The sequence below is a fragment of the Triturus cristatus genome, chromosome 4_1 (assembly GCF_964204655.1).
Source record: "Triturus cristatus chromosome 4_1, aTriCri1.1, whole genome shotgun sequence".
Taxonomy (NCBI): domain Eukaryota; kingdom Metazoa; phylum Chordata; class Amphibia; order Caudata; family Salamandridae; genus Triturus; species Triturus cristatus.
In genome coordinates this window covers 149,768,548-149,784,325 of record NC_140585.1, presented here as the reverse complement: position 1 = coordinate 149,784,325, position 15,778 = coordinate 149,768,548, and the positions used below count along the sequence as shown (strand labels likewise).

The 15,778-nt window shown below is 36.0% G+C and overlaps 22 non-coding genes across 22 annotated transcripts; all 22 read right to left on the bottom strand.

Annotated features, from left to right (window-relative positions):
* Window positions 1-1,296: 1,296 nt before the first annotated feature.
* Window positions 1,297-1,387, bottom strand: TRNAR-UCU (transfer RNA arginine (anticodon UCU)). Its single transcript is given in 2 exon segments — window positions 1,297-1,332; window positions 1,351-1,387. It is a non-coding gene; the product is annotated as a tRNA-Arg (tRNA).
* A 341-nt stretch (window positions 1,388-1,728) lies between these two features.
* TRNAK-UUU (transfer RNA lysine (anticodon UUU)) lies at window positions 1,729-1,801 on the bottom strand. Its single transcript has one exon. It is a non-coding gene; the product is annotated as a tRNA-Lys (tRNA).
* An 864-nt stretch (window positions 1,802-2,665) lies between these two features.
* Window positions 2,666-2,738, bottom strand: TRNAK-UUU (transfer RNA lysine (anticodon UUU)). Its single transcript has one exon. It is a non-coding gene; the product is annotated as a tRNA-Lys (tRNA).
* Window positions 2,739-3,197: 459 nt separating this feature from the next.
* TRNAR-UCU (transfer RNA arginine (anticodon UCU)) lies at window positions 3,198-3,288 on the bottom strand. Its single transcript is given in 2 exon segments — window positions 3,198-3,233; window positions 3,252-3,288. It is a non-coding gene; the product is annotated as a tRNA-Arg (tRNA).
* A 341-nt stretch (window positions 3,289-3,629) lies between these two features.
* On the bottom strand, window positions 3,630-3,702 carry TRNAK-UUU (transfer RNA lysine (anticodon UUU)). Its single transcript has one exon. It is a non-coding gene; the product is annotated as a tRNA-Lys (tRNA).
* An 864-nt stretch (window positions 3,703-4,566) lies between these two features.
* Window positions 4,567-4,639, bottom strand: TRNAK-UUU (transfer RNA lysine (anticodon UUU)). Its single transcript has one exon. It is a non-coding gene; the product is annotated as a tRNA-Lys (tRNA).
* Window positions 4,640-5,098: 459 nt separating this feature from the next.
* On the bottom strand, window positions 5,099-5,189 carry TRNAR-UCU (transfer RNA arginine (anticodon UCU)). Its single transcript is given in 2 exon segments — window positions 5,099-5,134; window positions 5,153-5,189. It is a non-coding gene; the product is annotated as a tRNA-Arg (tRNA).
* An 873-nt stretch (window positions 5,190-6,062) lies between these two features.
* Window positions 6,063-6,153, bottom strand: TRNAR-UCU (transfer RNA arginine (anticodon UCU)). The gene is given in 2 exon segments: window positions 6,063-6,098; window positions 6,117-6,153. It is a non-coding gene; the product is annotated as a tRNA-Arg (tRNA).
* Window positions 6,154-6,494: 341 nt separating this feature from the next.
* Window positions 6,495-6,567, bottom strand: TRNAK-UUU (transfer RNA lysine (anticodon UUU)). Its single transcript has one exon. It is a non-coding gene; the product is annotated as a tRNA-Lys (tRNA).
* Window positions 6,568-7,431: 864 nt separating this feature from the next.
* On the bottom strand, window positions 7,432-7,504 carry TRNAK-UUU (transfer RNA lysine (anticodon UUU)). The gene has a single exon. It is a non-coding gene; the product is annotated as a tRNA-Lys (tRNA).
* Window positions 7,505-7,963: 459 nt separating this feature from the next.
* TRNAR-UCU (transfer RNA arginine (anticodon UCU)) lies at window positions 7,964-8,054 on the bottom strand. Its single transcript is given in 2 exon segments — window positions 7,964-7,999; window positions 8,018-8,054. It is a non-coding gene; the product is annotated as a tRNA-Arg (tRNA).
* A 341-nt stretch (window positions 8,055-8,395) lies between these two features.
* TRNAK-UUU (transfer RNA lysine (anticodon UUU)) lies at window positions 8,396-8,468 on the bottom strand. Its single transcript has one exon. It is a non-coding gene; the product is annotated as a tRNA-Lys (tRNA).
* Window positions 8,469-9,332: 864 nt separating this feature from the next.
* TRNAK-UUU (transfer RNA lysine (anticodon UUU)) lies at window positions 9,333-9,405 on the bottom strand. Its single transcript has one exon. It is a non-coding gene; the product is annotated as a tRNA-Lys (tRNA).
* A 459-nt stretch (window positions 9,406-9,864) lies between these two features.
* On the bottom strand, window positions 9,865-9,955 carry TRNAR-UCU (transfer RNA arginine (anticodon UCU)). Its single transcript is given in 2 exon segments — window positions 9,865-9,900; window positions 9,919-9,955. It is a non-coding gene; the product is annotated as a tRNA-Arg (tRNA).
* Window positions 9,956-10,828: 873 nt separating this feature from the next.
* TRNAR-UCU (transfer RNA arginine (anticodon UCU)) lies at window positions 10,829-10,919 on the bottom strand. The gene is given in 2 exon segments: window positions 10,829-10,864; window positions 10,883-10,919. It is a non-coding gene; the product is annotated as a tRNA-Arg (tRNA).
* A 341-nt stretch (window positions 10,920-11,260) lies between these two features.
* Window positions 11,261-11,333, bottom strand: TRNAK-UUU (transfer RNA lysine (anticodon UUU)). The gene has a single exon. It is a non-coding gene; the product is annotated as a tRNA-Lys (tRNA).
* Window positions 11,334-12,197: 864 nt separating this feature from the next.
* On the bottom strand, window positions 12,198-12,270 carry TRNAK-UUU (transfer RNA lysine (anticodon UUU)). The gene has a single exon. It is a non-coding gene; the product is annotated as a tRNA-Lys (tRNA).
* Window positions 12,271-12,729: 459 nt separating this feature from the next.
* Window positions 12,730-12,820, bottom strand: TRNAR-UCU (transfer RNA arginine (anticodon UCU)). Its single transcript is given in 2 exon segments — window positions 12,730-12,765; window positions 12,784-12,820. It is a non-coding gene; the product is annotated as a tRNA-Arg (tRNA).
* Window positions 12,821-13,693: 873 nt separating this feature from the next.
* On the bottom strand, window positions 13,694-13,784 carry TRNAR-UCU (transfer RNA arginine (anticodon UCU)). Its single transcript is given in 2 exon segments — window positions 13,694-13,729; window positions 13,748-13,784. It is a non-coding gene; the product is annotated as a tRNA-Arg (tRNA).
* A 341-nt stretch (window positions 13,785-14,125) lies between these two features.
* Window positions 14,126-14,198, bottom strand: TRNAK-UUU (transfer RNA lysine (anticodon UUU)). The gene has a single exon. It is a non-coding gene; the product is annotated as a tRNA-Lys (tRNA).
* An 864-nt stretch (window positions 14,199-15,062) lies between these two features.
* TRNAK-UUU (transfer RNA lysine (anticodon UUU)) lies at window positions 15,063-15,135 on the bottom strand. The gene has a single exon. It is a non-coding gene; the product is annotated as a tRNA-Lys (tRNA).
* A 459-nt stretch (window positions 15,136-15,594) lies between these two features.
* On the bottom strand, window positions 15,595-15,685 carry TRNAR-UCU (transfer RNA arginine (anticodon UCU)). The gene is given in 2 exon segments: window positions 15,595-15,630; window positions 15,649-15,685. It is a non-coding gene; the product is annotated as a tRNA-Arg (tRNA).
* Between the last annotated feature and the right edge of the window lie 93 nt (window positions 15,686-15,778).

Here is a 15,778-nt window from a genome sequence, read left to right as displayed (position 1 = left end):
TCAAGCATTTGAAATTTCTTCAGTAAATGTAACCTTATTTTTAGTCCTGAAGTTGCTACTATCTCATTTTTTTGCTGACGTCAAATTCATATGTGTTTATTGACATGGTAAAATTAAGGAAGGGCCCAAAATCTTACTTCCGAGTAAATTATATTTTCATCAGTACAGCTGACAATTTCCTCTTCTGCATAGATTACCCAAATTGAACGGTGTCTCTTTAAAATAGACTTCCTTTTACTGACCTTTTTTAGCAAATGATTTTGGTGAAGCAGAAGCATGCATGCATCGCTTATAACTTCTTTAAATAGTTATGAAATACACAGGGATAAAACTGACTCTGGTGGGATTCGAAACCACAGCCTTTGAGTACCTTCTTGACATTCACCTAGAAGTCCAATGCGCTATCCATTGCGCCACAGAGCCAATCTGCTTGAGTGAGGTGCACAGATATTCAGAAATGAAATAATGAGCTTTGAGCTGTTGATCAACTTTATAAAGTTCATTGGATACTATAACCATGGCTATATTTTGAATATTGAATTGGGTAAAAGTTATTCACCGTGTCAAACTACATGATACAGTTGGTAAGTCTGCATACAACTTAAGTTTAGTGTATCATCATCTGATATATGAGACAGATGGGTTTTTCACTTCTCCATGAAAGACATTTTTTTTTAATTTTGGTAATGGAATATCTTATTCATCATGCAGTGGAACACAAAAAGAATGTACAATCAGAATACTTTTTCTTTAAAGTAGCCTACCGCCTGAACGGGGACTTGAACCCTGGACCCTCAGATTAAAAGTCTGATGCTCTACCGACTGAGCTATCCAGGCTCTGATACAGCAAACCTCAAAATCACCTAATCAAAATTTGGCAGCGTCCCAACTAACGCTATGTTTCTTAATATGGTTACCTGAAGAAGGTACCAAATACACTAGAATATAATAATGAATTGATATTTCAAGCATTTGAAATTTCTTCAGTAAATGTAACCTTATTTTTAGTCCTGAAGTTGCTACTATCTCATTTTTTTGCTGACGTCAAATTCATATGTGTTTATTGACATGGTAAAATTAAGGAAGGGCCCAAAATCTTACTTCCGAGTAAATTATATTTTCATCAGTACAGCTGACAATTTCCTCTTCTGCATAGATTACCCAAATTGAACGGTGTCTCTTTAAAATAGACTTCCTTTTACTGACCTTTTTTAGCAAATGATTTTGGTGAAGCAGAAGCATGCATGCATCGCTTATAACTTCTTTAAATAGTTATGAAATAAACAGGGATAAAACTGACTCTGGTGGGATTCGAACCCACAGCCTTTGAATACCTTCTTGACATTCACTTAGAAGTCCAATGCGCTATCCATTGCGCCACAGAGCCAATCTGCTTGAGTGAGGTGCACAGATATTCAGAAATGAAATAATGAGCTTTGAGCTGTTGATCAACTTTATAAAGTTCATTGGATACTATAACCATGGCTATATTTTGAATATTGAATTGGGTAAAAGTTATTCACCGTGTCAAACTACATGATACAGTTGGTAAGTCTGCATAAAACTTAAGTTTAGTGTATCGTCATCTGATATATGAGACAGATGGGTTTTTCACTTCTCCATGAAAGACGTTTTTTTTTAATTTTGGTAATGGAATATCTTATTCATCATGCAGTGGAACACAAAAAGAATGTACAATCAGAATACTTTTTCTTTAAAGTAGCCGACCGCCTGAACAGGGACTTGAACCCTGGACCCTCAGATTAAAAGTCTGATGCTCTACCGACTGAGCTATCCAGGCTCTGCAACACTGCAACTAAAAATCAGCTAAAAATGATGTGGACGCACACCAACCTACACTTTAATTCTTAATATGGTTACATATATTAGCAATCAAATATGTAGAGTTTAATAATTAATTGATATTTCAAGCATTTGAAATTTCAGCAGCACACGTAATCTATTTTAAATCCTGAAATTCGTTCTATCTCATTTTCGGCTGACTTAGAAATCATGTCTCTAAATTGACATTGTGAAATTAGTAAAAGGCCAAATACTATTACTAGGTACTAAATTACATGTCCAGCAGTATAACTGGAAATTTACTCTTGGGCATAGATTATGCAACATTTTCAAAGCAAACAGTGTCTGTTTAAATAGACTTTCTTTCACTGCCGTTTTGGTAAATGTCTCTGGTTATGCAGAAGCAGGCATTGTTTGTTACTGTTTCAATTAGTTATAAGATAAAGGAGGGATAAAACTGACCCAGCTAGTATTCCAACCCAAAGACTTTGAATGCTTTCTCTACATTCGCCTAGAACCCCAAGCCGCTATCCATTGCACCAGAGATCCAACCTGATTCAACAAGGTGAACAGAAATTCTCAAATAAAAAGATGAGCTATCAGCGGTTGACCAACTTTATAAAGTGATTTGGAAACTATAAGCAGGGTTCCATTTTGAACATTGAATTGGGGAAAAGATAATCAACATCTCAAACGACATGATACCGTTGCGGTAAGTCTTCTTAACTCTTGTCAAATGGTACACGACCGATGGGTATTTAATGGCTCCATTAAGAGTAACTTGCAATTACTCTAATGGGACTACTCGTTCATTGGATCCTGAAAAGAGCATGTCATTAGAGTACATTTTCTTTAAACAAACCGCCTGAACAGGGACTTGAACCCTGGACCCTCAGATTAAAAGTCTGATGCTCTACCGACTGAGCTATCCAGGCTCTGATACAGCAAACCTCAAAATCACCTAATCAAAATTTGGCAGTGTCCCAACTAACGCTATGTTTCTTAAGATGGTTACCTGAAGAAGGTACCAAATACACTAGAATATAATAATGAATTGATATTTCAAGCATTTGAAATTTCTTCAGTAAATGTAACCTTATTTTTAGTCCTGAAGTTGCTACTATCTCATTTTTTTGCTGACGTCAAATTCATATGTGTTTATTGACATGGTAAAATTAAGGAAGGGCCCAAAATCTTACTTCCGAGTAAATTATATTTTCATCAGTACAGCTGACAATTTCCTCTTCTGCATAGATTACCCAAATTGAACGGTGTCTCTTTAAAATAGACTTCCTTTTACTGACCTTTTTTAGCAAATGATTTTGGTGAAGCAGAAGCATGCATGCATCGCTTATAACTTCTTTAAATAGTTATGAAATAAACAGGGATAAAACTGACTCTGGTGGGATTCGAACCCACAGCCTTTGAATACCTTCTTGACATTCACCTAGAAGTCCAATGCGCTATCCATTGCGCCACAGAGCCAATCTGCTTGAATGAGGTGCACAGATATTCAGAAATGAAATAATGAGCTTTGAGCTGTTGATCAACTTTATAAAGTTCATTGGATACTATAACCATGGCTATATCTTGAATATTGAATTGGGTAAAAGTTATTCACCGTGTCAAACTACATGATACAGTTGGTAAGTCTGCATACAACTTAAGTTTAGTGTATCGTCATCTGATATATGAGACAGATGGGTTTTTCACTTCTCCATGAAAGACGTTTTTTTTTAATTTTGGTAATGGAATATCTTATTCATCATGCAGTGGAACACAAAAAGAATGTACAATCAGAATACTTTTTCTTTAAAGTAGCCGACCGCCTGAACAGGGACTTGAACCCTGGACCCTCAGATTAAAAGTCTGATGCTCTACCGACTGAGCTATCCAGGCTCTGCAACACTGCAACTAAAAATCAGCTAAAAATGATGTGGACGCACACCAACCTACACTTTAATTCTTAATATGGTTACATATATTAGCAATCAAATATGTAGAGTTTAATAATTAATTGATATTTCAAGCATTTGAAATTTCAGCAGCACACGTAATCTATTTTAAATCCTGAAATTCGTTCTATCTCATTTTCGGCTGACTTAGAAATCATGTCTCTAAATTGACATTGTGAAATTAGTAAAAGGCCAAATACTATTACTAGGTACTAAATTACATGTCCAGCAGTATAACTGGAAATTTACTCTTGGGCATAGATTATGCAACATTTTCAAAGCAAACAGTGTCTGTTTAAATAGACTTTCTTTCACTGCCGTTTTGGTAAATGTCTCTGGTTATGCAGAAGCAGGCATTGTTTGTTACTGTTTCAATTAGTTATAAGATAAAGGAGGGATAAAACTGACCCAGCTAGTATTCCAACCCAAAGACTTTGAATGCTTTCTCTACATTCGCCTAGAACCCCAAGCCGCTATCCATTGCACCAGAGATCCAACCTGATTCAACAAGGTGAACAGAAATTCTCAAATAAAAAGATGAGCTATCAGCGGTTGACCAACTTTATAAAGTGATTTGGAAACTATAAGCAGGGTTCCATTTTGAACATTGAATTGGGGAAAAGATAATCAACATCTCAAACGACATGATACCGTTGCGGTAAGTCTTCTTAACTCTTGTCAAATGGTACACGACCGATGGGTATTTAATGGCTCCATTAAGAGTAACTTGCAATTACTCTAATGGGACTACTCGTTCATTGGATCCTGAAAAGAGCATGTCATTAGAGTACATTTTCTTTAAACAAACCGCCTGAACAGGGACTTGAACCCTGGACCCTCAGATTAAAAGTCTGATGCTCTACCGACTGAGCTATCCAGGCTCTGATACAGCAAACCTCAAAATCACCTAATCAAAATTTGGCAGTGTCCCAACTAACGCTATGTTTCTTAAGATGGTTACCTGAAGAAGGTACCAAATACACTAGAATATAATAATGAATTGATATTTCAAGCATTTGAAATTTCTTCAGTAAATGTAACCTTATTTTTAGTCCTGAAGTTGCTACTATCTCATTTTTTTGCTGACGTCAAATTCATATGTGTTTATTGACATGGTAAAATTAAGGAAGGGCCCAAAATCTTACTTCCGAGTAAATTATATTTTCATCAGTACAGCTGACAATTTCCTCTTCTGCATAGATTACCCAAATTGAACGGTGTCTCTTTAAAATAGACTTCCTTTTACTGACCTTTTTTAGCAAATGATTTTGGTGAAGCAGAAGCATGCATGCATCGCTTATAACTTCTTTAAATAGTTATGAAATACACAGGGATAAAACTGACTCTGGTGGGATTCGAACCCACAGCCTTTGAATACCTTCTTGACATTCACCTAGAAGTCCAATGCGCTATCCATTGCGCCACAGAGCCAATCTGCTTGAGTGAGGTGCACAGATATTCAGAAATGAAATAATGAGCTTTGAGCTGTTGATCAACTTTATAAAGTTCATTGGATACTATAACCATGGCTATATTTTGAATATTGAATTGGGTAAAAGTTATTCACCGTGTCAAACTACATGATACAGTTGGTAAGTCTGCATACAACTTAAGTTTAGTGTATCATCATCTGATATATGAGACAGATGGGTTTTTCACTTCTCCATGAAAGACATTTTTTTTTAATTTTGGTAATGGAATATCTTATTCATCATGCAGTGGAACACAAAAAGAATGTACAATCAGAATACTTTTTCTTTAAAGTAGCCTACCGCCTGAACGGGGACTTGAACCCTGGACCCTCAGATTAAAAGTCTGATGCTCTACCGACTGAGCTATCCAGGCTCTGATACAGCAAACCTCAAAATCACCTAATCAAAATTTGGCAGCGTCCCAACTAACGCTATGTTTCTTAATATGGTTACCTGAAGAAGGTACCAAATACACTAGAATATAATAATGAATTGATATTTCAAGCATTTGAAATTTCTTCAGTAAATGTAACCTTATTTTTAGTCCTGAAGTTGCTACTATCTCATTTTTTTGCTGACGTCAAATTCATATGTGTTTATTGACATGGTAAAATTAAGGAAGGGCCCAAAATCTTACTTCCGAGTAAATTATATTTTCATCAGTACAGCTGACAATTTCCTCTTCTGCATAGATTACCCAAATTGAACGGTGTCTCTTTAAAATAGACTTCCTTTTACTGACCTTTTTTAGCAAATGATTTTGGTGAAGCAGAAGCATGCATGCATCGCTTATAACTTCTTTAAATAGTTATGAAATAAACAGGGATAAAACTGACTCTGGTGGGATTCGAACCCACAGCCTTTGAATACCTTCTTGACATTCACTTAGAAGTCCAATGCGCTATCCATTGCGCCACAGAGCCAATCTGCTTGAGTGAGGTGCACAGATATTCAGAAATGAAATAATGAGCTTTGAGCTGTTGATCAACTTTATAAAGTTCATTGGATACTATAACCATGGCTATATTTTGAATATTGAATTGGGTAAAAGTTATTCACCGTGTCAAACTACATGATACAGTTGGTAAGTCTGCATAAAACTTAAGTTTAGTGTATCGTCATCTGATATATGAGACAGATGGGTTTTTCACTTCTCCATGAAAGACGTTTTTTTTTAATTTTGGTAATGGAATATCTTATTCATCATGCAGTGGAACACAAAAAGAATGTACAATCAGAATACTTTTTCTTTAAAGTAGCCGACCGCCTGAACAGGGACTTGAACCCTGGACCCTCAGATTAAAAGTCTGATGCTCTACCGACTGAGCTATCCAGGCTCTGCAACACTGCAACTAAAAATCAGCTAAAAATGATGTGGACGCACACCAACCTACACTTTAATTCTTAATATGGTTACATATATTAGCAATCAAATATGTAGAGTTTAATAATTAATTGATATTTCAAGCATTTGAAATTTCAGCAGCACACGTAATCTATTTTAAATCCTGAAATTCGTTCTTTCTCATTTTCGGCTGACTTAGAAATCATGTCTCTAAATTGACATTGTGAAATTAGTAAAAGGCCAAATACTATTACTAGGTACTAAATTACATGTCCAGCAGTATAACTGGAAATTTACTCTTGGGCATAGATTATGCAACATTTTCAAAGCAAACAGTGTCTGTTTAAATAGACTTTCTTTCACTGCCGTTTTGGTAAATGTCTCTGGTTATGCAGAAGCAGGCATTGTTTGTTACTGTTTCAATTAGTTATAAGATAAAGGAGGGATAAAACTGACCCAGCTAGTATTCCAACCCAAAGACTTTGAATGCTTTCTCTACATTCGCCTAGAACCCCAAGCCGCTATCCATTGCACCAGAGATCCAACCTGATTCAACAAGGTGAACAGAAATTCTCAAATAAAAAGATGAGCTATCAGCGGTTGACCAACTTTATAAAGTGATTTGGAAACTATAAGCAGGGTTCCATTTTGAACATTGAATTGGGGAAAAGATAATCAACATCTCAAACGACATGATACCGTTGCGGTAAGTCTTCTTAACTCTTGTCAAATGGTACACGACCGATGGGTATTTAATGGCTCCATTAAGAGTAACTTGCAATTACTCTAATGGGACTACTCGTTCATTGGATCCTGAAAAGAGCATGTCATTAGAGTACATTTTCTTTAAACAAACCGCCTGAACAGGGACTTGAACCCTGGACCCTCAGATTAAAAGTCTGATGCTCTACCGACTGAGCTATCCAGGCTCTGATACAGCAAACCTCAAAATCACCTAATCAAAATTTGGCAGTGTCCCAACTAACGCTATGTTTCTTAAGATGGTTACCTGAAGAAGGTACCAAATACACTAGAATATAATAATGAATTGATATTTCAAGCATTTGAAATTTCTTCAGTAAATGTAACCTTATTTTTAGTCCTGAAGTTGCTACTATCTCATTTTTTTGCTGACGTCAAATTCATATGTGTTTATTGACATGGTAAAATTAAGGAAGGGCCCAAAATCTTACTTCCGAGTAAATTATATTTTCATCAGTACAGCTGACAATTTCCTCTTCTGCATAGATTACCCAAATTGAACGGTGTCTCTTTAAAATAGACTTCCTTTTACTGACCTTTTTTAGCAAATGATTTTGGTGAAGCAGAAGCATGCATGCATCGCTTATAACTTCTTTAAATAGTTATGAAATAAACAGGGATAAAACTGACTCTGGTGGGATTCGAACCCACAGCCTTTGAATACCTTCTTGACATTCACCTAGAAGTCCAATGCACTATCCATTGCGCCACAGAGCCAATCTGCTTGAATGAGGTGCACAGATATTCAGAAATGAAATAATGAGCTTTGAGCTGTTGATCAACTTTATAAAGTTCATTGGATACTATAACCATGGCTATATCTTGAATATTGAATTGGGTAAAAGTTATTCACCGTGTCAAACTACATGATACAGTTGGTAAGTCTGCATACAACTTAAGTTTAGTGTATCGTCATCTGATATATGAGACAGATGGGTTTTTCACTTCTCCATGAAAGACGTTTTTTTTTAATTTTGGTAATGGAATATCTTATTCATCATGCAGTGGAACACAAAAAGAATGTACAATCAGAATACTTTTTCTTTAAAGTAGCCGACCGCCTGAACAGGGACTTGAACCCTGGACCCTCAGATTAAAAGTCTGATGCTCTACCGACTGAGCTATCCAGGCTCTGCAACACTGCAACTAAAAATCAGCTAAAAATGATGTGGACGCACACCAACCTACACTTTAATTCTTAATATGGTTACATATATTAGCAATCAAATATGTAGAGTTTAATAATTAATTGATATTTCAAGCATTTGAAATTTCAGCAGCACACGTAATCTATTTTAAATCCTGAAATTCGTTCTATCTCATTTTCGGCTGACTTAGAAATCATGTCTCTAAATTGACATTGTGAAATTAGTAAAAGGCCAAATACTATTACTAGGTACTAAATTACATGTCCAGCAGTATAACTGGAAATTTACTCTTGGGCATAGATTATGCAACATTTTCAAAGCAAACAGTGTCTGTTTAAATAGACTTTCTTTCACTGCCGTTTTGGTAAATGTCTCTGGTTATGCAGAAGCAGGCATTGTTTGTTACTGTTTCAATTAGTTATAAGATAAAGGAGGGATAAAACTGACCCAGCTAGTATTCCAACCCAAAGACTTTGAATGCTTTCTCTACATTCGCCTAGAACCCCAAGCCGCTATCCATTGCACCAGAGATCCAACCTGATTCAACAAGGTGAACAGAAATTCTCAAATAAAAAGATGAGCTATCAGCGGTTGACCAACTTTATAAAGTGATTTGGAAACTATAAGCAGGGTTCCATTTTGAACATTGAATTGGGGAAAAGATAATCAACATCTCAAACGACATGATACCGTTGCGGTAAGTCTTCTTAACTCTTGTCAAATGGTACACGACCGATGGGTATTTAATGGCTCCATTAAGAGTAACTTGCAATTACTCTAATGGGACTACTCGTTCATTGGATCCTGAAAAGAGCATGTCATTAGAGTACATTTTCTTTAAACAAACCGCCTGAACAGGGACTTGAACCCTGGACCCTCAGATTAAAAGTCTGATGCTCTACCGACTGAGCTATCCAGGCTCTGATACAGCAAACCTCAAAATCACCTAATCAAAATTTGGCAGTGTCCCAACTAACGCTATGTTTCTTAAGATGGTTACCTGAAGAAGGTACCAAATACACTAGAATATAATAATGAATTGATATTTCAAGCATTTGAAATTTCTTCAGTAAATGTAACCTTATTTTTAGTCCTGAAGTTGCTACTATCTCATTTTTTTGCTGACGTCAAATTCATATGTGTTTATTGACATGGTAAAATTAAGGAAGGGCCCAAAATCTTACTTCCGAGTAAATTATATTTTCATCAGTACAGCTGACAATTTCCTCTTCTGCATAGATTACCCAAATTGAACGGTGTCTCTTTAAAATAGACTTCCTTTTACTGACCTTTTTTAGCAAATGATTTTGGTGAAGCAGAAGCATGCATGCATCGCTTATAACTTCTTTAAATAGTTATGAAATACACAGGGATAAAACTGACTCTGGTGGGATTCGAACCCACAGCCTTTGAATACCTTCTTGACATTCACCTAGAAGTCCAATGCGCTATCCATTGCGCCACAGAGCCAATCTGCTTGAGTGAGGTGCACAGATATTCAGAAATGAAATAATGAGCTTTGAGCTGTTGATCAACTTTATAAAGTTCATTGGATACTATAACCATGGCTATATTTTGAATATTGAATTGGGTAAAAGTTATTCACCGTGTCAAACTACATGATACAGTTGGTAAGTCTGCATACAACTTAAGTTTAGTGTATCATCATCTGATATATGAGACAGATGGGTTTTTCACTTCTCCATGAAAGACATTTTTTTTTAATTTTGGTAATGGAATATCTTATTCATCATGCAGTGGAACACAAAAAGAATGTACAATCAGAATACTTTTTCTTTAAAGTAGCCTACCGCCTGAACGGGGACTTGAACCCTGGACCCTCAGATTAAAAGTCTGATGCTCTACCGACTGAGCTATCCAGGCTCTGATACAGCAAACCTCAAAATCACCTAATCAAAATTTGGCAGCGTCCCAACTAACGCTATGTTTCTTAATATGGTTACCTGAAGAAGGTACCAAATACACTAGAATATAATAATGAATTGATATTTCAAGCATTTGAAATTTCTTCAGTAAATGTAACCTTATTTTTAGTCCTGAAGTTGCTACTATCTCATTTTTTTGCTGACGTCAAATTCATATGTGTTTATTGACATGGTAAAATTAAGGAAGGGCCCAAAATCTTACTTCCGAGTAAATTATATTTTCATCAGTACAGCTGACAATTTCCTCTTCTGCATAGATTACCCAAATTGAACGGTGTCTCTTTAAAATAGACTTCCTTTTACTGACCTTTTTTAGCAAATGATTTTGGTGAAGCAGAAGCATGCATGCATCGCTTATAACTTCTTTAAATAGTTATGAAATAAACAGGGATAAAACTGACTCTGGTGGGATTCGAACCCACAGCCTTTGAATACCTTCTTGACATTCACTTAGAAGTCCAATGCGCTATCCATTGCGCCACAGAGCCAATCTGCTTGAGTGAGGTGCACAGATATTCAGAAATGAAATAATGAGCTTTGAGCTGTTGATCAACTTTATAAAGTTCATTGGATACTATAACCATGGCTATATTTTGAATATTGAATTGGGTAAAAGTTATTCACCGTGTCAAACTACATGATACAGTTGGTAAGTCTGCATAAAACTTAAGTTTAGTGTATCGTCATCTGATATATGAGACAGATGGGTTTTTCACTTCTCCATGAAAGACGTTTTTTTTTAATTTTGGTAATGGAATATCTTATTCATCATGCAGTGGAACACAAAAAGAATGTACAATCAGAATACTTTTTCTTTAAAGTAGCCGACCGCCTGAACAGGGACTTGAACCCTGGACCCTCAGATTAAAAGTCTGATGCTCTACCGACTGAGCTATCCAGGCTCTGCAACACTGCAACTAAAAATCAGCTAAAAATGATGTTGACGCACACCAACCTACACTTTAATTCTTAATATGGTTACATATATTAGCAATCAAATATGTAGAGTTTAATAATTAATTGATATTTCAAGCATTTGAAATTTCAGCAGCACACGTAATCTATTTTAAATCCTGAAATTCGTTCTATCTCATTTTCGGCTGACTTAGAAATCATGTCTCTAAATTGACATTGTGAAATTAGTAAAAGGCCAAATACTATTACTAGGTACTAAATTACATGTCCAGCAGTATAACTGGAAATTTACTCTTGGGCATAGATTATGCAACATTTTCAAAGCAAACAGTGTCTGTTTAAATAGACTTTCTTTCACTGCCGTTTTGGTAAATGTCTCTGGTTATGCAGAAGCAGGCATTGTTTGTTACTGTTTCAATTAGTTATAAGATAAAGGAGGGATAAAACTGACCCAGCTAGTATTCCAACCCAAAGACTTTGAATGCTTTCTCTACATTCGCCTAGAACCCCAAGCCGCTATCCATTGCACCAGAGATCCAACCTGATTCAACAAGGTGAACAGAAATTCTCAAATAAAAAGATGAGCTATCAGCGGTTGACCAACTTTATAAAGTGATTTGGAAACTATAAGCAGGGTTCCATTTTGAACATTGAATTGGGGAAAAGATAATCAACATCTCAAACGACATGATACCGTTGCGGTAAGTCTTCTTAACTCTTGTCAAATGGTACACGACCGATGGGTATTTAATGGCTCCATTAAGAGTAACTTGCAATTACTCTAATGGGACTACTCGTTCATTGGATCCTGAAAAGAGCATGTCATTAGAGTACATTTTCTTTAAACAAACCGCCTGAACAGGGACTTGAACCCTGGACCCTCAGATTAAAAGTCTGATGCTCTACCGACTGAGCTATCCAGGCTCTGATACAGCAAACCTCAAAATCACCTAATCAAAATTTGGCAGTGTCCCAACTAACGCTATGTTTCTTAAGATGGTTACCTGAAGAAGGTACCAAATACACTAGAATATAATAATGAATTGATATTTCAAGCATTTGAAATTTCTTCAGTAAATGTAACCTTATTTTTAGTCCTGAAGTTGCTACTATCTCATTTTTTTGCTGACGTCAAATTCATATGTGTTTATTGACATGGTAAAATTAAGGAAGGGCCCAAAATCTTACTTCCGAGTAAATTATATTTTCATCAGTACAGCTGACAATTTCCTCTTCTGCATAGATTACCCAAATTGAACGGTGTCTCTTTAAAATAGACTTCCTTTTACTGACCTTTTTTAGCAAATGATTTTGGTGAAGCAGAAGCATGCATGCATCGCTTATAACTTCTTTAAATAGTTATGAAATACACAGGGATAAAACTGACTCTGGTGGGATTCGAACCCACAGCCTTTGAATACCTTCTTGACATTCACCTAGAAGTCCAATGCGCTATCCATTGCGCCACAGAGCCAATCTGCTTGAGTGAGGTGCACAGATATTCAGAAATGAAATAATGAGCTTTGAGCTGTTGATCAACTTTATAAAGTTCATTGGATACTATAACCATGGCTATATTTTGAATATTGAATTGGGTAAAAGTTATTCACCGTGTCAAACTACATGATACAGTTGGTAAGTCTGCATACAACTTAAGTTTAGTGTATCATCATCTGATATATGAGACAGATGGGTTTTTCACTTCTCCATGAAAGACATTTTTTTTTAATTTTGGTAATGGAATATCTTATTCATCATGCAGTGGAACACAAAAAGAATGTACAATCAGAATACTTTTTCTTTAAAGTAGCCTACCGCCTGAACGGGGACTTGAACCCTGGACCCTCAGATTAAAAGTCTGATGCTCTACCGACTGAGCTATCCAGGCTCTGATACAGCAAACCTCAAAATCACCTAATCAAAATTTGGCAGCGTCCCAACTAACGCTATGTTTCTTAAGATGGTTACCTGAAGAAGGTACCAAATACACTAGAATATAATAATGAATTGATATTTCAAGCATTTGAAATTTCTTCAGTAAATGTAACCTTATTTTTAGTCCTGAAGTTGCTACTATCTCATTTTTTTGCTGACGTCAAATTCATATGTGTTTATTGACATGGTAAAATTAAGGAAGGGCCCAAAATCTTACTTCCGAGTAAATTATATTTTCATCAGTACAGCTGACAATTTCCTCTTCTGCATAGATTACCCAAATTGAACGGTGTCTCTTTAAAATAGACTTCCTTTTACTGACCTTTTTTAGCAAATGATTTTGGTGAAGCAGAAGCATGCATGCATCGCTTATAACTTCTTTAAATAGTTATGAAATAAACAGGGATAAAACTGACTCTGGTGGGATTCGAACCCACAGCCTTTGAATACCTTCTTGACATTCACCTAGAAGTCCAATGCGCTATCCATTGCGCCACAGAGCCAATCTGCTTGAGTGAGGTGCACAGATATTCAGAAATGAAATAATGAGCTTTGAGCTGTTGATCAACTTTATAAAGTTCATTGGATACTATAACCATGGCTATATTTTGAATATTGAATTGGGTAAAAGTTATTCACCGTGTCAAACTACATGATACAGTTGGTAAGTCTGCATAAAACTTAAGTTTAGTGTATCGTCATCTGATATATGAGACAGATGGGTTTTTCACTTCTCCATGAAAGACGTTTTTTTTTAATTTTGGTAATGGAATATCTTATTCATCATGCAGTGGAACACAAAAAGAATGTACAATCAGAATACTTTTTCTTTAAAGTAGCCGACCGCCTGAACAGGGACTTGAACCCTGGACCCTCAGATTAAAAGTCTGATGCTCTACCGACTGAGCTATCCAGGCTCTGCAACACTGCAACTAAAAATCAGCTAAAAATGATGTGGACGCACACCAACCTACACTTTAATTCTTAATATGGTTACATATATTAGCAATCAAATATGTAGAGTTTAATAATTAATTGATATTTCAAGCATTTGAAATTTCAGCAGCACACGTAATCTATTTTAAATCCTGAAATTCGTTCTATCTCATTTTCGGCTGACTTAGAAATCATGTCTCTAAATTGACATTGTGAAATTAGTAAAAGGCCAAATACTATTACTAGGTACTAAATTACATGTCCAGCAGTATAACTGGAAATTTACTCTTGGGCATAGATTATGCAACATTTTCAAAGCAAACAGTGTCTGTTTAAATAGACTTTCTTTCACTGCCGTTTTGGTAAATGTCTCTGGTTATGCAGAAGCAGGCATTGTTTGTTACTGTTTCAATTAGTTATAAGATAAAGGAGGGATAAAACTGACCCAGCTAGTATTCCAACCCAAAGACTTTGAATGCTTTCTCTACATTCGCCTAGAACCCCAAGCCGCTATCCATTGCACCAGAGATCCAACCTGATTCAACAAGGTGAACAGAAATTCTCAAATAAAAAGATGAGCTATCAGCGGTTGACCAACTTTATAAAGTGATTTGGAAACTATAAGCAGGGTTCCATTTTGAACATTGAATTGGGGAAAAGATAATCAACATCTCAAACGACATGATACCGTTGCGGTAAGTCTTCTTAACTCTTGTCAAATGGTACACGACCGATGGGTATTTAATGGCTCCATTAAGAGTAACTTGCAATTACTCTAATGGGACTACTCGTTCATTGGATCCTGAAAAGAGCATGTCATTAGAGTACATTTTCTTTAAACAAACCGCCTGAACAGGGACTTGAACCCTGGACCCTCAGATTAAAAGTCTGATGCTCTACCGACTGAGCTATCCAGGCTCTGATACAGCAAACCTCAAAATCACCTAATCAAAATTTGGCAGTGTCCCAACTAACGCTATGTTTCTTAAGATGGTTACCTGAAGAAGGTACCAAATACACTAGAATATAATAATGAATTGATATTTCAAGCATTTGAAATTTCTTCAGTAAATGTAACCTTATTTTTAGTCCTGAAGTTGCTACTATCTCATTTTTTTGCTGACGTCAAATTCATATGTGTTTATTGACATGGTAAAATTAAGGAAGGGCCCAAAATCTTACTTCCGAGTAAATTATATTTTCATCAGTACAGCTGACAATTTCCTCTTCTGCATAGATTACCCAAATTGAACGGTGTCTCTTTAAAATAGACTTCCTTTTACTGACCTTTTTTAGCAAATGATTTTGGTGAAGCAGAAGCATGCATGCATCGCTTATAACTTCTTTAAATAGTTATGAAATACACAGGGATAAAACTGACTCTGGTGGGATTCGAACCCACAGCCTTTGAATACCTTCTTGACATTCACCTAGAAGTCCAATGCGCTATCCATTGCGCCACAGAGCCAATCTACTTGAGTGAGGTGCACAGATATTCAGAAATGAAATAATGAGCTTTGAGCTGTTGATCAACTTTATAAAGTTCATTGGATACTATAAC